Source organism: Dipodomys spectabilis, unplaced genomic scaffold (assembly GCF_019054845.1).
Source record: "Dipodomys spectabilis isolate Male_0828 unplaced genomic scaffold, ASM1905484v1 ptg000714l, whole genome shotgun sequence".
NCBI lineage: Eukaryota > Metazoa > Chordata > Mammalia > Rodentia > Heteromyidae > Dipodomys > Dipodomys spectabilis.
In genome coordinates this window covers 2052795-2076023 of record NW_024871391.1, presented here as the reverse complement: position 1 = coordinate 2076023, position 23229 = coordinate 2052795, and positions in this window count along the sequence as shown.

Genomic DNA, 23229 nt, shown 5'->3' with positions numbered 1-23229 from the left:
CCTGCGCTAACAACCGGAGTCTGGCAGCCATCAGCAGGCGGATGCTGTGTCCCCAATCCGGGCCACATTACAAGGGGATCGCTGTCCCCGTGTGCCCACGCTTGCCGTCCTCCATCGATTAGGATCTACGCGCCAGGCAAGTCCGCGCGAAAGTTCCTTAGGACCTCCACGTGAGAAGTCCAGGTGTCCCGCGGGCGACCGGCCGCCCTCACCCACGCCAGCTCACACGGCAAGGAGCCCCGGAGAGCAGAGGAGTCACACAACTTTAGCAGCCTGACCAAAGCAAGTAAAATACGCCGCTAAAGCTCTGATCCGGCTACACACGCTAGGGAGAGAGGGCTGCAAAGGTCAGCACAGAAGTAAGACGCGGTCAGTTACACACGAGTGTGAACAGCCACACCCAAAGGTACCTGCTAAGGAAGAAGGGGGGCGTTGGGCTTTGAACCCCTCATGTCCTCCCCCCTAGGCCCCAAAGGAATAGGCCCAAGGTGTCTAGCTGGCGGAGGTGTTGCTTGACATGTTTTTCTTTTTTTCTTCCTTTCTTTTTTTATTCTTGGTCGGTCGTGGGGCTTGAACTCTGGGCCTGGGCGCTGTCCCTCAGCTCTTCAGCTCAAGGCGAGCGCTCTACCCCTTGAGCCACAGCGCCACTTCTGCTTTTCTGGTGATTATTGGAGATCAGAGTCTCACGGCCTTTCCTGCCTGGGCTGGCTTTGAACCGCGATCCTCAGAGCTCAGCCTCCTGAGTAGCTGGGATGACAGGCGTGAGCCGCCGGCGCCTGGTTTGTGCCAGATTTTAACGGGTGCCCTGCTAGCCAGCCAGGCACGTGCCCCCAGGGCTGTGCAGTACTGTGACACACCCCATATGGCTGCAGCTATAAGCGGTTTGTCATTCGCTATATTGGGCCAAGTTAGGGGGGAAAAAATGCAACCTGAGTTCTAATTCTAGCTTTTCTTCGAAATAGCTCCCTTCCACACTCTCGGCCTCCGCCTGCTGGGCAGGAAGACACCACACTCGGCCGGGGAGCCACGGCATTCCTCCCGCTCCAGCTGCTGCTGGTGCTGCTTGGCTGCTGTGCTCAGGAAAACGCTCTTCTGGGCCTCAGTTTCCTCATCTGTGAACAGAATCTTCATTCCCTAGGAGGCTCACAAGGGAGCTGTGGGTTTTGACCTCAGTCAGCGAGTGCAATACCCAACACCTCGCAGATCCTCTGCGTGGGAAACAGGGTGGCACTGGTCAGTCTATCCTGTGGGGGAGGGGGCGTTCACACAGATGGGCGTGGTGGTGCACACCTGTAATCCTGGCACTCAGGAGGTGGAGGTAAAGGCAGGGCTGTTCCTGGAGAAGGAAGTGCTTGGAATTAAAATATCCACGTGCTGGGGCTGAGAAGGTGGCTCAGTGGTTAAAGCGCTTGCCTTGCATGCCTGAGGCCCTGGGTTCGATTCCTCAGCACCACATAAGAAAAAAGCCGGAAGTGGCGCTGTGGCTCAAGTGGTAGAGCGCTAACCTTGAGCTGAAGAGCTGAGGGACAGTGCCCAGGCCCAGAGTTCAGGCCCCATGACCAGACCCCAAAATAAAATAAAATAAAATAAAATATCCACGTGCAAACGCCACCCACGGTTATTGTTGTAAGGAACGGGCAGAAATCAGAGCAGGACGGCGCGGGGACCCGATTATTACTCGAAAGGTGAAAACCGCAATCAGAGAGGTCTGCTCAGCCCCTGGGTGTGACTCGGAGGACACTAAAAGATGGAAGGCGAAGAAGGAACCATTGGTGTTTCTGGGACCCAGGCTGAGGGAGAGAGGAAGGCAGAGGCAGGGAACGGGGTTACAAAGTGACGGTAAGGGGAGTGGCCCAAGAAGGGGTTCCAGTTAGGACAGAGGGGGTGCCAGCAGGGACAGAGGGCTATTTCAGAGCTGCTTTCTGCCTCAAGAGTCTCCTGGGCCCTGTCACACGAGCAAAGACCCTGGGGTGGAAATCCAGGCCTGGGATACGGGTTCCTCCCCTAGCCTCCTTCATGAAAACTCTCAGACGTCTGCACGGCGGAGGGCCTGGCAGCGTCCATCCATGCCATCTCATTACCTACCCGCCTGCGCCTCCACCTCCCACGGGCGCCTCCGCATTCCGATGCCTTTGATGTCAACTGCAGGTGGCCATCTGCGTGCCCAAACAGTCCAGCACGCCCGCTGTTTTGCTAGGGCTCCATATTTGTTTATAGCTCTCGCTAGTGTCCCATCTACCACCTACGAAAGGCACACACAGCAAGTCTACAGGTGCCGCGCTTATAAAGCGCAGTCTACGAGCGCGCTGTGTCACCCAGATTTCCCGTCGACATTCAGAGCATCCGCCCCGAGGTCAGCTGCATGACCTTGAACGGGCCCGTACCACTTGATCCGTGCCTCCAGTTCCAAGACCTTTAGCTTCGCTCCTAGGATATCCCAAACTTTGGAGGTCACCTGTCCCTTCCCCCTATCCCCCCCACCCCCAGCCCCTGATTTGTCTTTGAGTCTCTAGAGGTGTAGCACAGTGACAAGAGGAAATTTCTACTCAATGAACCACCTTTCCAAACCAGGAACTTTGGGGTGCCGTGTATGTGAACCATCTCCTGTCTGACAGAGATGTTAAGACAAAGTTCTGTTACACACACACCCGCACAACACACCCACACTCACACCCACACACCTGACCCAGAGCAGATGCCATATGCCACCAGTACCTCCCATCTCTGCCCACACTTAGGTTTTACCACATTGGCAAGGCTAAGACACCAGATGTACCTCCTTTGGCCACTGTCCCAGGGAGCTGGGACATGATGTGTGTGTGGCCGGGGCTCCTTGCAGGTTGCTATGACTCGTCCTGGGTCATCAGCTGGGAATCATGGTGACCCCAGCTCGCAAGGCCAGTGCCGAGCCCACAGAATTCCAGGCAGAAAGACTTAGGAGACATGGTCCATGTGAGTCCCCGGCCCTCTGGGACCAGAGTGGAAGAGTAACTGGGAAGTGCTAAGGCCATATTTGGTTCAAGGGACTTGAACTGGCTGGGGAGAAGGGAAGGGAGGTTTCTATTATTATTATTATTATATCAAATACTAGGGGGTTCTAGTGATAAACGATTCGTTCGGGACTTGCGATATTGCCAACGACTCTCTCCTTTTCTCTCATTCTTCCTCTCTCTCACGTTCATCAGGCCCTTCCAACGAATTTGCCAACGCTGTGCCAAGAAACAAGGACATTTTTATTTTTTGGAGAGTCTCACTTTGTGGCTCAAATGGCCTTAGACCGAACAGTCCTCCTGCCCAGCCTCCCTGGTGCAGGGATAACGTTACTGTTAGATCCCCCTAGGAAAAAAACAGCCCCTTCCCTTTGCTCTCTACCTGTGCACACGTGGCCCCTTCCCCAGAAGCCCCACCCAGAGTCTGTAAGCCAGGTGGGCGGGCCCCAGGCTCTGAGGTCACTTCCTCTTCCTCTCCAGTCACGCCTTCTTCAGACCCTAAGAGGTCCCCAGGCTCCGTGGTCATGTCCGTGTTGGCTGTGGCCACCCCTCCGCCCCGTCCTCTCCCTATAGAAGCAATCTCCACCATTAGTTCCCTTCCCACGAGCCTCCATCCTGCTTATAAACTCTCTGCCTCAGCCCCCACGTGGAGGTCTCCTTTGTCCAAACCTTACACAGGGTGTGCTGGCCGCGGAGGGATAGTGTCGGGAGTCGCTGGACCCTCTCCCCCCCCCCCCCCCCCCCCGCTCAGTCCCCTCCTGACCCCCTCCAGGAAGCCTCACACGGGACCTCTCCCCTCTACCATTGCTGGCCACAGCTTCACTAGCCTCAAGCCTCCATCGGGGGAGTGACCCCTCTCGCCACGCGAGACCCCCTATGCCTTTTGCTTACCTGCTGCATCCCCAGGGACTCCCGCTACCTCCTCACCAGGCACCCTCTGAAGGACTCCATCCAGCAGCCGTTATAACCAACCATTCCTGCCAACGCCAGAGCAAATGGCCAGAGGACACGTTCAGGCTTCCTTTGCTCTCCTCGCTCATCCTTCTTCTGCCTCTCTCCTGTCTCCTCCATTCCAGCCGACAGCCTTTTGGCTTGTGCCAAGAGTGAAACACGGGCTGGGTCTGTCTGCTTGCTTACTTACTCAATAAAGCTCAGCCAAGTTTTCTTACCATGGTGACTTGTCTAGAAATTCGCCATCTTGGCCACATGGCAGGTTTTCATGCAACCCCCACCCTTCTAGAAAGTGTTCAAAGGTCCATGCGTATGCTAATGTGTCTCTTTACCAACACTGTTTTGAAGGTTTTCTGGTAAGTAAGACTTAACTGGCTTCACAGGACAAAACCTCAAACCGCATGCGGTTCAAAGGTAACCATGGCTTACTTGGCTCTCCAGGCCAATGGACAAAAACGGGACGTTTTCAGCACAAGCCGCAAATAAGCTCGTCAGATCTGGGTGCAAACAACTGTGCCCACGGGCTGTTCCCCAAGGAGGTAAGCCTTGGGGACAGAGCTGACATTCATCTCAATCTTACTTAGTATCCTAAGTGGTATAGTTGGTTAAAAATTAACTATATGGTTTAATCAGTTGCTATTTTAAAATTCTCATCACTGAGTTTTGTCATCACAGATTTAAGCTCTGCAGCATTTATTCAGATCCACAGAAGGATAAATAACCCTTGTACGTATTTATTGGTCAAATTTAACTTCTATTCTTTATAAGTTTCAGGTAAGCCCTGCTTAAAAATTCTTTCCTATTGATCTTGTTGCTCATAGGGCAAAGACTCTTTTGATCTGTGGATTGAAGTTTGAAGCCAGCCCAGGCAGGAAAGTCCCTGTGAGACTCTTATCTCTAATTAACCAGCAGAATGCTGTAAGCAGGGCTGTGGTTCAAAGTGGCAGAGTACTAGCCTTGAGCAAACATGCTCATCAGGGACAGCGCCCAGGTCCTGAGTTCAGGCCAGTGAACAACAAAAGAAATGCCAACTGGGGCATTATCCCAGCAAGGAGAAGACTGCCCTGAGACACAGCTTGTCCTAGCAACAAGAGTCTACCAGAGGCAGCTGGAGAAGAGGGGATGGTGTTAGATCCTAAACGCAGTTACTCTGTGCCTACCCTTTTCAAAACTAACCAGAGCCAAAAAGAGAGTCATTAATGAGCACGCCTATCTAATGCTCATACCTGCCTGCCTTCTAAGCGGACAGGAATGTACAGTGAGTCTTAGACTTACGTTTGCCTTGGTACCTTCCTGGGTCTCCCATACTCTATAGTGCACAGAATGATGAAGGCCTCCCATCAGGCCTTTAACCACTTCAGTCCAGCCATAGCTTCTGACTGGTTATTCTTAACCAGTCCATGATGCTCTACCCTACCCGGTGGCCAGATGTTAATCAGTCACAGGTAGTTAGGGACATGATCCAGCAACTCTAGGACTTCCCACAAGGCAGGACCCAGGAATGAGTCAAGTCATCCACCTTTATTCTTTTCCACACTGGATAGCTGTGCCCTCTAATATTTTGTTTTCTTTTCTAGTTGTTCACCTTCTGCCTCATGTCTTTCAGATCTCATCCAAAGACAACATGCCCATTCACCACCAAGGAACTCTTACTGATGTCTTTTCCCTGACCGGACAACATGTCCACTTTCTAGCCTTAATGTCAACTGCCCCTTGCCAGAAAGAAGTAGCCAAAGATTTAGCACCCCTTTATAACTATCAAAAGGTTGGAATGTTAGGCCCGCCAAGGAAAAATGGCCCCTTCCCTTTGCTTTCCCTTGGTGCACGCCCGGCCCCTGTCCTAGACGTCCCTGTACCACAGCTGTAACCCAGCTAACCGGCGCAGCTGGGGCCAGTGGGAGGTTCCCAGTGGGAGGTTCACTTCCTCTGAGGTCACATCCTCATCTGCCCTTTGCTACGTGTGGCCACATGTCCTCGCCGCCCTCTCCCTACATAATCAGTCTCCGTGATTAGTTCCTTCCCTCTGCACACTACACCTCGTGCATGGCCAGCAGGTCTGGTTTCTCCCAATAAACTCTGTCTGCCTGAACCAACAGGCGGAGGTCCCCTTCTCCAGGCCTTACAGTTACATTACAGGTAGGCTCTACCGCACCACGCCCTGCCAAATGCGGTTTGCAGTTTACCGTAATCCTCATTTACAAACCTTTCCTAAGAAATTACAATCCACCGGGACAAAGTCCAATCCAAAGTTCTGATCACCTCCGACAATCACTATTAAACTTCTCCGCAGTTCCTCTTCTCCTTGACTCTGGAAGGGACTGGGGCTCAAGGGGACCATGTGTTCAGGACAATGAATGCCTCCTCTGACCTCTCTCAGGAATGCCCCTTGGAGTCCCCGCAGGAGGCAGGGAGATGAAGTCTGCGGACGGCTGTGGGGCTGGCCGTCCTACTCTACCCGGCACCCTAGCCTCACCTCCTGATGTCTGTCAGCAGACCTCACCTCCTGATGTCTGTCAGCAGACCTCAGGCAACATGGGGTTCTCCGTGTCCCTCCTTGTGCTGGTGGTGGTTGCTTCTCCTTCAAAAGAATCCTTGTCGGGGCGGCCATTTTGGAAGGCGGCCATTTTGGGAGGCGGCCATTTTGGAAGGAAGGCGGCCCATGTGGGAACAACTTCTTACACCGTCCTGTGGTGATTTTTCCTGCCCCACTGAGGCACAAGATAAGATGTGGAACGGCATTTACCCATAGCTTCTCCTTTCCTGAGCAGAGATGACGGAAATAAGAAAAGGTTGTGGCTACAGAGACAAGTCAGCAATAAATAAATAAGTCAGCCTCCTACTTTGGCTCCTTCCTCCAGCCTTTCCCTTCTCCCTCTGACAGGTGCCCAGGGGCTTCCGCTCTTCACAGGATCTCAGTGGAAACAGCAAAGGAAGTGGACAGGCAAAGGAAGGATGTAACAGAGGATGAAGCCCAGCAAAGCCCATCATGGTAGATCTTGGAAAACCCAGAAATTGAGGCGTAAGAGGCAAGTCAAGAGACTTTCAAATGGGTGGATACTGCTTTGATGAAACAAATAAAAGCACCAGAAGAAGTTTACTAAGAGGAAATTACGTAATTCTAATATCCTACGAAAAGAACCCAAAGTTCAGTTCAAGTGGAGACAACGGGAACAAACAAAAGAAGGCCTTTTGGCCAAGTACGGTAGTTCATGCCTGCAGTCCTGGCACTTGGGAGGCAAAGCCAGGAGGATCGTTAGTTTGAGGTCAACCCAGGCTCTACGTAAGGAGATTCCACCACAAAATTACTTTATTTAATCCAACACGGAAGTTGAAAGTGGCGTCCACCTTCCAATGATTACTCGCAACCCAGGCCGGCCTCCCCTCCCTCTCCCGGACCTCCAGCACTGATCCTCAGTCCCCCCATCACAACGGCAAAGGTGGTGCTGACGGCACTAACTCTGTGAGGCTCCTCGCAGCTCTGTGGGACAGAGGCCAAAGAGACCTTCTAGAAAGCAAGCTACTCCCTGGAAGCCCTGGGGCTTGGGACCTCCACGACTTTTGATAACTACTCCTTCGGGGCCCAGTGAGCTTCTCTTCTGACCACAGGTATGCTTACATAGCTCTTCTCTGACAGAGACACTAAACACTATGAGAATATCAGCCCTGAGCCAGGCACCGGTGGCTCATGCCTGGACACCCAGGAGGCTGAGATCTGAGAATCGTGGTTTGAGAGCAGCCTGGGCAGAAAAATTCCCAAGACTTTTATCTCCAACCAACTACTAAAAAGCTAGAAGTGGAGCTGTGGCTCAGGTGGTAGAGCACCAGCCTTGATCCAAAAAAACCTCAGGGAGTTTAAGCAATACCTATAGCTACTCCTTCCCAACCCAGGAAACTCTGAATCAGCGACAAGACACAAGCAGTAATATACTGTTGAACAAGCTAATGACTCAAGTTTTTTTTTTTTTTGGTCGGCCGTGGGGCTTGAACTCTGGGCCTGGACGCTGTCCCTCAGCTCTTCAGCTCAAGACGAGCGCTCTACCACTTGAGCTACAGCGCCACTTCCGGTTTTCTGGTGGTTTATTGGAGATAGAAGTCTCACTGGGACTTTCCTGCCGGGGCTGGCTTTGAACCTCAATCCTCAGATCTCAGCCTCCTGAGTAGCTAGGATGACAGGCATGAGCCACCAGCGCCCGGCTATGATTCAAGTTTTTAACGTTGTTCCACACCAAAAAAAAAAAAAGTACTCATATAGAAAGAACCACCTAGAAATATCAGTTCTGTTTTTTCCAATTGCTACATCTTCCGGTTGCCCATTTTGTTTTCAGTAAACGTCTCCCTGGGCCTTCCAGTTAGCTCTCCTGCTTCACCAAGAGCCCTGAAGCTCCTCATATCTCTACGGTGTATCCGTCTGTTAAAAAAAAAAAAAATCCCACAACACAACCACAGACATTCTCCACAGCCCTCCTTTTTTTTTTTTCTTTCTCAAAGTATCTTCTTGTTGTGTGGCTGTGAGAATCTCCCAGCCCAGACCCATTTCCCAAATCCCCGACGTATGCAACCAGAGGGATTAGTCAACTACCGACATATCTCGCCCCGGAATTCTGTCATACAGTAGGATATGCATGCTTTGCTTCTTTGCATTCAGAATTGTTCTGGGACAGGAAGGACCAAAGTCTGGGCTGGCCAAGGCTTCTGCTGGGGTCCCTGATCACCTTCCTACATCTAAGGGAGAAAGGCAAAGAACTCTAGCACCTGTTATTGAGCGATGTTTGCTTGCTCGTTTTTCCTAGTAAGTATGGGCTGTTTAAAAATGCAGTATCAGGACACTTGCTGGGTGAATTTTTGTTTTGTTTTGTTTTTGGTTGGTTGTGGGGCCTAAACTCTGGGCCTGGGCGCTGTCCCTCAGCTCTTTAGCTTAAGGCTAGCACTCTACCATTTGAGTCACAGCACCACTTCTGGCTTTTTCTGTTTAGGTGGTGATAAGGAATGGAACCCAGGGCCTCATGCATGCAAGGCAAGCACTCTACCACTGAGCCACCTTCCCAGCCCCTGGATGGATCTATTAAGACTTGTTAAAGCTGGATGCCAGTGGCTCATGCCTGTCATTCTAGCTACTCAGGAGGCTGAGATCTGAGGACCTCAGTTCAAAAACTAGCCCAGGCAGGAAAGTCCGTGAGACTCTTATCTCCAATGAACTTGAGCACTATGGCTCAAGTGGCAGAGCACTTGCCTTGAGCTGAAGAGCTGAGGGACAGCGCCCAGGCCCGAGTTCAAGACCCACGATTGATAAAAAAAAAAAAAAGAAGAAAAAATAAAATACTTTGTATCTGCAAAGCTTCCAGATTTTCTTTTGTGCCAGCCCTGAAGCTAGAACTTGGAGCCTGGATGCTGTCACTTGAGCTACAGCTCCTCATTCAGCTTTTTACTGTTTAATTGGAGAGTCTCATGGACTTTGCTACCCCAGGCTGCCTTCAAACCTCGATCCTCAGATCTCAGCCTCCTGAGTAGTTAGGATCACAGGAATGAGCCACCAGTACCCGTCTTAAGAACATGGATTTTTTTAAATTCAATGTGTGCCCAGTGTCCACCTCCTTTTTCCAAAGAACTCTACCCTGGCGAGTCTGCCCTTCATGTCCGCATAGCAGGAAGAGATGGAAACGGAAATAGAAGCAGGGGTGGCCTAGTGTCCGCTTGGTAAACACGGTCGGAGGTAGTCCTGGCAACTCCGTCCAAAGGCCATGGTTCCTATCCAGGCTTATCTGGTGGGAAGACCTTGTCCAAAGCTGTCAGTTTTCTATTGGGGTCAGCCTAATTTCATGCATGGCCTATATTCCCTGGTGCGCAGGTTAATTTGTAAGATCGCCCTACATCGCCTCTCCGAGGGTGGCTCTTTGAAGGCACTTGGTCACCAGGGCCCAGCACCTTCTCTGCTAATTAAGGAAGACCAGAAGGCAGGAGCAAGCCAGGAGGAGGCAGCCTCTGAGCCGGCCACCAGCTACATCCTGCACAATGGACCCCAGGGAGCCCAAGGAAGAGAGAAGATAAAAGGCAGGCTGCCTCCAAGCTGTTGGAACACATTTCAACACGGCTTCTGCCTGACCCAGAAATAAGTTTTCTACAACTCAAATATGTTCACTCATCACAGAAAACAACAACAACAACAACAAAAACCCTCTGTGCCTCTTCTCTTTCCCGAAATGCCTGTGGTGTCACAGCAAATCTCAGTTGGCGTACCCCAGAACACCCCCTCCTCGCCCCTCCCCTCCCCTTGGCAAAGCAAGACCAAAGCTGTCTAATTTTAGGGTCTAACAGTTGGCATGCAATTAAAACTGTATTTATGATGGGCCTCGGAGGAGAAGCATTTACTTATGGCTAAATTAAGAGCATTGCAAGCGACACACGTGTTTTCACAGATTAGGAACTGGCTATGCTCAAGCAGGGCAGGTGGAACGCTGCCACCTGTTACAACTCGAGGCTCAGTGTTTTCAAAACCATCACCAAGATCAGACACCACTTGCTCTCTTCCCAGTCCCGGGTGCTTCTGGGGTGCTAGCGATGGGGACTGTCTATACATGTCACGGTGGGAGGTTATCTGATCAATGGGAGCAATGACGAAGAACCATTTCTCTTCCTAACAAGATAAGAACTATTTTGGTGTTCGTGTTTTGGGTTTGCTTGGCTTTGGGTTTCTTGCAGACTAGAATAGAAGAGAGTCCACACAGGCTGGTTTATTTTCTGCCCATGGCTTTTCTGGAAGACAGTAGAGGAAAGCCTGCCTTCTATTTAAATACTGGCAGGAGAGAATTCGGCAAAGTGGCTTGGGGAACGTTTCCAGTGGCCCCCTGAGAACAGGGGACCATGGCTGCCAAATTGGTCTTGTCTTTAATTTCCTCCACCCCTTTCCCAAGCCAGTCAGAACAAATCCCTAACTCCAACACACTGACTTCATAAAAAGCTTTAAAATTTTTTTTAAAGATAACTAAAAGCACAGATTACAGCCAGCTCTACCTCACTATTTTTCCCCCTTGAACATAATTCTGCTATTGATTTCCACTGCACCCAAACCACGGACACACAATCTGAGACCACCCGTGGCCGTGTGTACATCTCTTTCCTTCTGCCTCTTGTCCTAAGCGCACCCACAGGAGGACACGTGTGCGTTCTCTCTGGCACCCCGAGGTCAGACCCATTCCTCGGGAGGAAAGGTGGACAGCGGAGCCCCGCGCATCCATCCTGAATGCACACAGGCGGCCCCCGGCCCGGCTCCATTTCCCTACCCCACAGTCTCACCGCCTACGTGTGGTGGCACTCACTTGCTGACTGCTTTGTTTGTTTAGGGATGTCTTTGGGATTCAGTGTCTATGTCAGAACTTGACCACGTTCTCATAAAAACAGGGCTGGACCCCGGCGCCGGTGGCTCACGCCTGTCATCCCTAGCTACTCAGGAGGCTGAGATCTGAGGATCACAGTTCAAAGCCAGCCCGGGCAGGAAAGTCCATAAGACTCTTATCTCCAATAAACCACTCAGAAAACTGGAAGAGGCGCTGTGGCTCAAAGGGGAGAGCACTCGCCTTGAGCTGAAGAGCGCAGGGACAGCATCTAGGCCCTGAGTTCAGGCCCCACAACCACCACCACCACCACCAACAAAAGGGGGGCTGGGATGCAGACCCAGCTGAGCTTCAGTATAGACAGGGATGTGTCACACAGGGTAAAACTGGAGCAAAACACGCGGCCCTTCCAAATTAAGTGTCTAGCGGAGCTGGTCCTTGCGCTGGTGTGTGCAGTCGGGCCACACCTTTCCTGCTCAGATCTATTTATGTGTACTGAGCTCAGTGGGGGCTGGGTTCCGACGTGGACAGACAGGGCTGAGCCACCAGGCCTCACAGAAGCCAGCCTCCTGGCTCCGGGGACCTCTGGCCGGGAGTTTCCATAGGGGTGAACAGCCTTTCTGGATGAAGGGGAGTGGTTTCAGATACTGCCTGAGGAAGTATCTGTGTCCCAGGAAGACAATTCTCTGGGTTTCAGGATGGATAAAGCTACCTCCAATCCAGGAATGTTTTAGAAAGGAAATCCTATGTACGAGGAGGGGCTGCAGTGTTCCTGGCCTGCCCTGCCCAATCCCTTCGTCCTGCTCTCTGTCCTCTCCCTCCGCGGTGCCCACTCTGTAACATGGGCTGGAACCGGGTTTGGCCTCTGCACCAAACGTCCATCCCTTGCCTGCTGGAGCCGGGGCCCAGGACGCTCCTGCCAAGAGCTGTGGCCTCCAGACGCCCAAGTCTGCGCAGTCAGGACTGGAGGAAGCAGAGCACCCGGGCCTGGCCCAGGATGCTTACTGCGCGGTTCAAAGCCAGCCTGGGCAGGCAAGTCCGTGAGACTCTTATCTCCAAGGAACTACCAGAAAACCGGAAGTGGCGCTGTGGCTCAAGTGGTAGAGTGCGCACCCTGAGCTGAAGAGCTGAGGGACAGCACCCAGGCCCTAAGTTCAAGCCCCACGACTGACAGACAAAAGAAAAGAAAAGAAAAGAAAAGGACAACACCCAGGGCCCCGAGTTCAAGCCCCAACCCCAATACACATGCACGCGTGTGTGCACACAAACACACACACACACACACACACACACACACACACAGCCATATGAGGCGTCGTAAGAGGAACAGAGCTGGAATCGTGCCATCTCAGGTGGCTTCCTACACAGTACCAGATGGCTGTGGGCAGCAACCAGCTCCCCGTATCTTACAAGTCTTGGCAGGAGGCCCGGTCACCTGGTCACCTGGGTGTGCCTTAAAGGGCAGGGGTAAGCAGGTGTCTGCTCCTGGGCAAGCACAGGAACCCAGCCAGAGGCCTTGCCAAGGGCCCAGGCCTGCATGTGGGTGCACTAGCCCTGGCCCCTCTTTTGGCACCCCTTGGCATTGGTGCTTCTCCTCCGGCCTGGCCTGGTGGGTGCAGTGGCCGAGCCCTGCACGTGGGTCGGGAAAGCACAAGGCTCCCGATCAGCTAGCCTGTCCTCCAGGCAGGACAGCATCTGCTTCCCAGTCATGGCCTGGCTGCTGGGCCTTGTGCTGTGGTGGGAAGGGCGCGGGCTTACTTGTAAGGTCAAGGGATGCTCGCTTACTTTTCACTGTGTTCTCACAATTCGAACGCTGTAGATCCCTCCTTTGAGCCCTCACACACAGGCCGGTGACTTGGCCTGTCCTGCATGTTTTGATGTCTGAACCTTGCGTAACTGGAGGTTATGTCTAATCAGTTGCAGACGCAGGTGGCTTGGATTTTTGTTTTTGCTTTTTGCCAATCCTGGGGCTTGAACGCAGGGCCTGGGCGCTGTCCCTTAGCTTCTTTTGCTCAAGGCTAGCACTCTACCACCTCAGCCACAGTGCCACTTCCGGCCTTTTCTGTGTCTGTGGTACTGGAGGAATGGAACCCAGGGCTTCGTGCGTGCTAGGTGAGCGCTCCCACCACTAGGCCACACATCCAGCCCTGGCTGCTTGGATTTGAAGACATCACTGCCTTCAAAGCCTGGTGTTCTTCACGTGCTGAAATGACAAGCTGCTCTCAGAATGATCTGGAATTCTGTTCCTTAGCAACACCCTTCCCACAGGCAGCCAGAGACAGAACCTACTTCCCTCTGGGCTTCTAGCACTCAACACTGGGTCAGTTTTCCCAACCCCACCCTGGCAAGACCCTTCAAAGTGAAGCTTTCGAGAAGTTCCACACAGATCTCATCCGGGGCATGCTGCTTCAGGACTTACTCCAAACAGTCATTACAGAATTTTTAAGGTATTAGGGTTTCACAGGCTGGCTTGGCATGAGTCAGAATTCCAAATGAAGCTTTTCTAATTCTAAGCTCTTTTCCTCTGAGTTTGTCTTTCTAAGAAAGTATGTCAGCTTTCTTGTTTTAAACACCAGAAGTCTGTTAAGTTTTATAATCTAGATTTCAGAAAATAAACATTCAACTTGTGTGTGTGTATGTGTGTGTGTGTGTGTGCGTGTGCGTGTGCGTGTGTGTGTGTGTGTGTGCGCGCGCATGCGCGCATGCACTGGCCTTGGAGCCAGAACTCAAGGCCTAGGCACTGTCCCTGAACCTCTTTGTGCTCAAGGCTAGTGCTCTACCACTTGAGCCACAGCTCTACTTCCAGCATTTTCTGAGTTTATTGGACATAAAGAGTATCAGGCACTTTTCTGCCCTGGCTGGCTTCAATGTGAGATTCCTCAGATCTCAAGACTCCTGAGTAGCTGACAGGCCTAAGCCACCATGGTCTAGCGACATTTTTGATTATGTATAATCTCATTGTAGATATAAAGTTCATGTAAAGGTTAAAAGCCAAATAAATCTAGTGTTGAAAGTATTTTAATGAGCTATTCTTTTCCACCAAAGATAATAGCTAGTACTATTTTTATTAGGAAATTGTGTCTGGCTACTCTCTGTAGCCTTAAAGAGTTTTCTTTATGCCTCATTAAAGAAAAAATCTCATGAGAGAAGTATTCTCATTAACTATGAAATTGTAGCTTAGAAAAGTTAACTACCTCCAGGAGTTGGAGGCATGGCTCAGGTAGCACAGTACCAGCCAATAAGCTGGTATTGACAGTCAGCCAATAGAAACTCATGCACTTAAGTAATGGATCAATCTCTACTCTCCCATATTCTATTTGTTAGTTCCCACGTCTTAAACAAGACATTTTGGGGTTTTTCGGGTTTTTTTTTTTGTGCCAGTCCTGGGGTTTGAACTCAGGCCTGAGCACTGTCCCTGAGCTTCTTTTTTCTCAAGGCTAGCACCCTACCACTTGAGCCACAGCGCCACTTCCAGCTTGTTCCAGTGTGTGAGGTGCTGAGGAATCGACCCCAGGGCTTCATGCATGCTAGGCGAGCGCTCTACCACTAGGCCACAGTACCACACTTCTGTCTTTTTCTGTGTCTGTGGTACTGAGGAATTGACCCCAGGGCTTCACGCATGCTAGGTGAGCACTCTGCTACTAGGCCACCTTCCCAGCCCCAACAAAAAACATTTTTGTGTCGTGTTCTCCTCAATACTCCTTTGACCTCATTTATTAAAATCTAATTGAATGAATAAATTAAAAACACACGTGTAACTTCACAATCCTAGGAAAAACCACGGCGTTCAATATTTGCCTGAGGAAACTCAAACACCTCCAGAATTCACACTTAATCCTTCAACTCCCTCTCTCCAGCTCTGGCACGAAGGCCATGTTGATTGAATTCAAGGAAGTTAAAGAGGAGGCAATGGCCAGGGAGTTCTTTTCTGAAGAGGTAAGTGACTATCACCAGAGCTCTACAAGCTTTCAGCGGTTGATAACCAAGGTAACTGGTGCACTGGTGTCACGCCCATATCACTAGGCAACTAGCGAGCCAAACAAATGCGGGCACAATTATTTAAAGTGTATTACCATCTGACCAGTCTCATTGCTTTCTTGAGACACTTGACACTTGAATGGCTTCCATGTGCTATGACTGAAAATGGTCTTGCCACTGTAATTTAGCCAACATTCACATTAATATGAGCACTCGAGTTTTGGCTCAGCCAATCACGTAAAGGTTACCATTTAGCTGGGTATTAAATCGCATTTTGGGAAGAGCTTCTCTCTCCTATATATAGAGATGCTCACACAAATATATATGCACATACATTAGCATATATAACAAGTGCAATGTTTTGGGGCCACTATGTAATATTTATCAAATGGTTGCATATGCCAAAAGGACATATTAAATACACACTTCTTTTAACTACTTGGCAGTATCCATTCCTAGAGACAGACATTATCTTAAAAGCCTATTGAGCATTAAATCATACACACAGAAGAAATAGAAAAGGTGGACTTTGTACAGGAATATAACCTGAGTGAATTTTCCTAGTAATGAGAGGAATTATGCAAACACTTACCCTTACGGTACCCTGGACCAGGCAGGACGGTTTATTTGAGCTGTGACTACAAAGTGAAGGCAGGCTCAGCAGCTCCCAAAGCTCGCCATCCCAAGCACGCCATGCTGTGGTGCGAAGGAAAGATAATGTCACACTCCTCCGACTCACACAGGAGTGCTAAGGTCATGTCTGAGTCTCAGGACAATGGTAAATCCATGCTTTTTTGGTACTGGTCCTGGGGCTTGAAATCAGGACCTGGGTGCTGTCCCTGAGCATTTGTGCTCAAGGTAGTGCTCTACCTCTTGAGCCACAGCTCTACTTTTGACTCTTTTGGTGCCTAATTGGAGGTAAGAGTCTGGTAGACTCTTCTGCCCGGCTTTAAATGGCAATCCTCAAATCTCAACCTGCTGAGTAGCTGGGATTATAGGCTGAGCCGCCGGAGCCTGGCAAATCTATGCTTCTCTGGTCTGTTAACAAGGAAGAATGGAATTATAGGGAGAAAAACAACGTAAGATGGCCTCCAATCACTCCTGTTCATAAAATCAGAAATCTCTTCATTTTGGTAGCGGAACTGCAGCAGTTTAAAATGAGAAAGACAGATGACTGTCCCATTTCAAACACACAGCAATACCGGATAAAAATACAATTTAGAAAAAAATGAATGACACAGCTGAGCATGAAAGAAAAATCCCCTGAACTCCAAAACTCACACGGGAATTCCACACGTGTCAGTGGGGAGAGCTGTGTCCCTGGCTGGGGCTCCGCATCTAACACCGCCACTCCCAGATAGACAGGCACAACGTCAGGACTCCCGCAAGGGCCCTGACTTGAATTAGGGCTGCCCAGGAAACCTCAGCCTGCTAATCCAGGGGGGAGCTGGGCACCTCTGCTGTCTTCCCATGAGAAACCTGATCTGGAGTTGTGCAGTCATCTAAAATCCAAATTAGCTCCCCCTTTTCAGACAGGTTGCCTCGAAGTAAATGCAATATAAAAAAGCAGATTCCAGAACTCCCCAGCTTGCTCTGAGGGGATATCCTCAAGGCCTCCCGATGTGCAGGTGTCCCGTCAGAAGTAATGCCACTGCTGGATACAGCTGGAAGAGACTACAACTGACAGGAAGACAGGCCACACCACGTGGCAACCCCGAAGATTAGCCCCCTGAGAGTCAGAGCTAGGGCCAGCAGGGAAGATACCAAGTAGGGTACTTAAAATGATGAGGTACACAGCAAACTCAAGAAAACCAACTTGGGGAAAAGAAAAACAGAACTTGTGAAAATAAAAAGATACCACTGAAATGTAGAAGCTTGACAGAGATGTCTGACAGTAAATTGCAGTGAATACACTAAGAAAATCAGAGTCCCATAGTGCAAATTGGGAGATGAGGTAAAAGGCACGAGATAGGTTGGAAAAGTCTAGCAACATGTTCAACAGGAGCTTCGGGAGGAAAGATAAAGAGGATGAGAAGAGTCCACAGGCAAGAATATTAGTGAGCAGGGCTGGGAAGGTGGCTCAGTGGTAGAGCGCTTGCCTTGCATGCCTGAGGCCCTGGGTTCGATTCCTCAGCACCACATAAGCAAAAAGAAAAAAGCCGAAAGTGGTGCTGTGGCTCAAGTGGTAGAGCACTAGCCTTGAGCTGAAGAGCTGAGGGACAGCGCCCAGGCCCAGAGTTGAGGCCCCACAACCAGACCCCCCCCCCCAAAAAAAAAATGTAAAGGTACCAATGGATAAATTCTAAGCAAATTCCATTTTTTAAAAAAGGAAAATAAGATACCTACCACTGCTGCTCCAAATAGGCAGACTCTGGCCTAATTCTCTTCACTGCCTCTTCTGTGCCCTAATTTACAGCACAAGGACGTGTTCTCAATCTGATTCATGGGCTCGACGGCTTTTAACCTGTGACAACATTAAGACCAGAGCACATAAGCAAGGCTAAAAGTTAAATCTCCCTTCCCAGTGGTGGCTGAGGAGTGATTTTTCATTTTCCCGGATGTTTCAAGATGTCTAAAAGTATTTTAACTATTTCAAGAAGACTTGAGACTAACAAAAATTTAAAGCTGCATAATTTAATTCAGACGACTCTACTCATCTTTAGTCTTTGGCCAACTCCAAATAATAATAAATAAATGCTTTGAAATTTCTAACTATATATACTATACACAGAACCCATCTTGCTATATATACCTGGTTGACTAGGATTTTCAATCAGGATAAACACGACTTCCAAATGTACACTGGGTCAATTTTAGTGAGAATACATAAAGTCACTTGAAAACATGCACACTCAGTTCTACCATTTCATCTAAAAAAAATGTTGCAAAAGGAAATATAAAGTACACGTTTTTGACCACAATAATGATGTCCAGAAATTCTGTCAATGAACTATTACACAGTCTCATTTTGATTAAAAAAAGTTACCTAGCCAATCTTACTGGTGTGAAATACGTTGTTTAAAGAGGTCAGTATAAGCTAATTTGATACAAGATTTGCCTCAATTCTTACGAAACCTACCCTTTGAAATACAGTAGGAGGGCTGGGAAGGTGGCTCAGTGGTAGAGCGCTTCCCTTGCACGTATAAGGCCCTGGGTTCCATTCCTCAGCACCATATAAACAGAAAAAGCCGGAAGCGGCTCTGTGGCTCACGTAGTAGAGCGCTAGCCTTGCAATGAAGAGCTGAGAGACAGCGCCCAGGCCCACAAAAAAGGTTTGCCTTTATAACAAGTACAGTATGTTTTGACTTAATAATGGAAGTCTGAAGACAGAAATGTCTGTGAGCCAGGTGGAACGATACACAATGGTAACCCCAGCTGCTTAGAAAGCAGAGGCAGGAGGATCTGGAATCCGCAGCCATCCTGAGCCAAGGCTGCGAGTTGACTCAAGTGGTAGAGTTCCTGCCCCTCAAACATGACCCTAGTACTGGGGTCGGGACCACTGCACCCTAGCAGGCAATGCTCTTTCAGGGATGCTAGGTTAGCACCTCGGAAGCTACTTTACAATGCACACTGAGGCAAAATAATTAGTATTTGTAGCAATGGGAAGTTAGGTTTCTCACTGGCAGAGAAAAGTAAAACAGTGCAGGTGGCAAGGGATGTCGTGCCTCAAAACACCAGCACTGATTCTCAGACCGGGCAGAGGAAATACAAGGTGAGCCCAGAGCACTTGGTGTTGAGGTTGAGACAGAGACAAAAGGTAAGTAATCCCTGGTAACTGCGTGCTCCCTTCTGCCCATCCTGTGCTCAATTGACAACTGTGTCATACAACACCAGACCAGATCCCAAGGCTAAGGATGTGTACGGCCTACGAGCCCCTGACAAATGAGACCACACACGGGGCTCGGAAGGTGGCTCAGTGGTAGAGCGCTTGCCTTGCATGCATGAGGCCCTGGGTTCGATTCCTCAGCACCACATAAGCAGAAAAAGCTGGAAGTGGTGCTGTGGCTCAAGCAGTGGAGCGCTAACCTTGAGATGAAGAGCTGAGGGACAGCGCCCAGGCCCAGAGTTCAAGCCCATTGACTGATTAAAAAAAAAAAAAAAAAAGACCACACACATGACTGCTAGCAGACTCCAAGTCCATCAGGATGAAGGGGTCAGCCACAGCTCAAGCACCTCAAGTCCCTAGGCCAAGGATGGCCTCTGCCGTGCAGGTACGCAGCAGCACACACCACCACGTGCTCCCGAACTACTTCCCACCCAGTCCTTCCTCACAGTGTGAATTAACCTCATTTTATTTCCTTGACAAGTTTAAATGGTCAACTTTTGTGTGTAGTGCTTGAACTCAGGGCCTGAATGCTGCCCCTGAGCTTTCTTTTCTCAAGAGTAGCACATTACTACTTGAGCCACAGCCCCCTTACAGCTTTTTTGGGTGCTTAACTGGAGGGAAGCGTCTCAGACTTTCCTGCCCGGGCTGCCCCCTTTCATCAGCTAGGATGAAAGGAGTGAGCCACCAGCACCTGACCACATTTTCAACTTCCTAAGTCAGAAAAGTTGATGACTTGACTTTTGGAATCACACATGAACTGAACATATGAGGAAAAGCAACTGAGCTGATATAATTGCATAAATCTGAGAAAATCTTTCTTTCAAATAATCTTCTATAATAATCATGCAATAAGGTAACATGACAGTCTGGAATCAGTGATCAATTATTTCATTTCCCCTCCAAAGCCTCAAATTTCTTAACCATTGTCAGTCTATCCAATAGCTCAGAGATTTAAAAAAAAAGACATTTAGTATCCTGAGGGGTAAGATGTTTTGTTTAGATCCTTAAATATGCCTTTTAGAGTTGGTAGGACGTCAAGTATTTGTAATGGCAGTGGGAACAGCACACCCACACGTACACCCACAGAGGACTGGCCTACACTCATCACAAAAGGCCATCACAAAAGGATGGCAGGATGACGTGTGCAAATGATTCGCCAGGGAAAAACCCAAATGTATGATTTACAAGTACTAGAAACAATTATATAAGACTTACCCTCATGGTAACACTTCTGTTACTAGGAAGACGACACAGAACTAGAGGGAATCAGGGAAAAACATACAACAGCAGGACCCATCAGCTGCACAGGACATTGACCAAAATGAACTAAGCAACTCAATGGCAGCGATGGGAGGGAGGGAACAAGTGGGAAAGAGGGAACAGTTGATGCTATGCAAAAGCAATGTACACACCACCCAATGTGGAAGAAATAACTGTATCGCAAAGCTCACAGAACTCATGTTACAGACCGTGATAGACAATTTGCTCCAGGAAAGTTAGAATGTGTTTGTGGCTTTAACTGAGCATCACTATCCCACAATACTGTGAAATTTGGGAAATTATGTAACCACTTAATCACAATAAAAAATTTGGAAATAAAAAAAACTTACCCTCCCAGTAAGGCTTTTGTTACTACACAGCTCCGGAACCCCAACGTTAAAAAGCAAGAACATGCCACAGCACCTCTCACATCTTCAGTTCCTGTGGTCTTTACTAGGAAAACAAAATTTAGATAAATCATACACAAACCAGTTTATTTTTTGCTGGTACTGGGGCTTGAACTTGGGGCCTAGGTGCTATTCCTGAGCCTCTCTGTGCTCAAAGCTAGTGCTTTACCACTTGAGCCACGGCACCACTTACAGCTTTTTCTGAGTAGTTTATTGGGGATAAGTCTCAAACTTTCCTGTCCGAGCTGGCTTCAAACCACAATCCTCAGATCGCAGCTTCCTGAGTAGCTAGGTTTATAGGCATGAGCCACTAGCATCCAGCTAAGCCAGATTTTTTTTACACTAGAATGACTAATAAATGTTCTCTTATTTGGCTGTGAGTTTCCAAGTAGGCAATTTTTTCTAAAGGAGTCAACAAGTTCTCTATCAAAACTTGTATTGATGGAGTTCACAGAACTGGAGGAATAAATGAACAAATGCAGCAGTGGTACTCACTTGACACTAGTGAAAATGAACTAACAACTTGTGGGTGGGAAACGGGAGAGCGAGGGAAGGGGGGACACTGTCCAAAAAGAAATGTGCTCGTTACCTGACTTATGTAACTGTCACCCCTCTGCACACCACCTCTATAATAACGATTAAAGAATTAACAAGAATACGCTTAAATTTGATGCAAATGTACTTTTATTAAACCTTACAATGAATGCTGTGGCATATCACTTTCCATTGTGTGACAATGTCTTGGCTGGCATCTGAATACAGTACTTCTTGAAATACACACAATGGGAACTGACAATGGGGGTAGAAACCAGGTGCTTAGTGATACATGAGGGGGAGAGGAAGAAAAAAAGACAAGAAAAAGATGACCGCCAATCAAAGTTCCTTAGTATCGAGCTCCAAAATTGTTACTGTTGCTGTTACTGCATGGAAGAATGCGCGATTACCTCATCTAGACCCTGCAATCCTGAGAGAAAGTTACAGGAGATATTCTACCTGTTTATTCAGCCTAGGGATTGTGCTGAACAAGAGCTACTTTTCCAAATACACCCTAAACAATTTCCCAAGTAACAGTGAGTGGGAATTTCTAAAATATTACAAGTGGGGGTACAAGGACAAAATTACCTTTGCTGATTTGGGCTTACTTTGGGCAGATGTAAAAATGACTGTATTTAAGTCTATAATCCGTGTGTCTTCAGCAAGCAGACTGGCATCTGAATGGAATGACCCACTTCTACAGAAATGACCGAGACCATGGAACACATTCACTCCAGCCAATATGACCCTCTAGAATGAACGGTTTGACTCAAAGGAGTAGAATTAGCTCATCTAATTTACTCATCTTTGGCTTCTAAAAACACAAATTGAAGTCTCTCACAATTCTGAGAAAACTTCCCAAGGAAGGACTGAAGAGCATCTGGTGTCACATTTATTAGTCAGCTTCCTCTAACATAACCCATGGGCGACTCTGAGCTATGAACCCGGCTGATTTTCACAGGAGGCTCCCGCTGGCTCTGTGGAGACAGCACGCGGGAGGGAGAGCCCCGGCCCAGGCACGGCAGCCCTTCTGATTCTATGTAGAGTGGTGCGAAATCCTTACAGTGTATTCCAGAACTGCACGGTTCAGATCCCCTGTGGATCAGGTGAGGTGGCCTTCCTCTGAGGAGACGGGGAAGCACGCCGTCCACACCCCTGCAGAGGACGGGGGAGTCTAACTCCCTCCCACCCCACTGTCACCTTGTCCCCTCAAGCTGAGATTAACCACTGTGGACTAACTAGAATGACCAAGATTTAAAAAAAAAAAAAAAAGTAGCTCATGCATATGTAACTCTCAATACTCTCAAGTTAGAGGCAGGTAACTTAAAATATTCATGTGTGATATTTCTAGAATGTTTGTCTAAATCACAAATTAAAGTATTCTTACTATATGACACAGCTGAAATGTTTAATTTGCCCATAGTAAAAACCTGCTCATCTAAAGGTGGCAAAGCGCCCACTGGTGCGTAATCCATTTTATCCCAATTTATCCCAATGGTGAAATGCATAACCTATTAAAATGAGTTAAGTTCACCTTTTAACAACTCAGTTCTTTAACCCAAAAGTCTGCGGTTGTGGATTTAGTTACTGCTCTTCATTCCAACTGTGCTGAATAAAAATGCAGGTAAACCTACATGACTGTGTGGCAGCCAAGACCTGACACGGCCTGACAGGGGGAGGACACGTCAGAACAAGAGTGAACACAGACCCAGCGAGCTCCGTTCACCACACCCCCAGCCACGCAGGGAGGAGCTGTGCATGCACCATCTACATCCCTCTGCAGGGCAAGCATGCCGTCACCACTGTGTTCAACAACAATAAAGTGCTGCACGCCCATTACCTGAGTCTTTTTTTTTTTTTGGTACTTTTCAGTTTTCTTTTCCTAAGTTAAAATAGAGCCCTTTCTGTGGCATTAGCAAATAGGAGAAAGAAGGAGAAAAGGAAGAAAAGGAGAG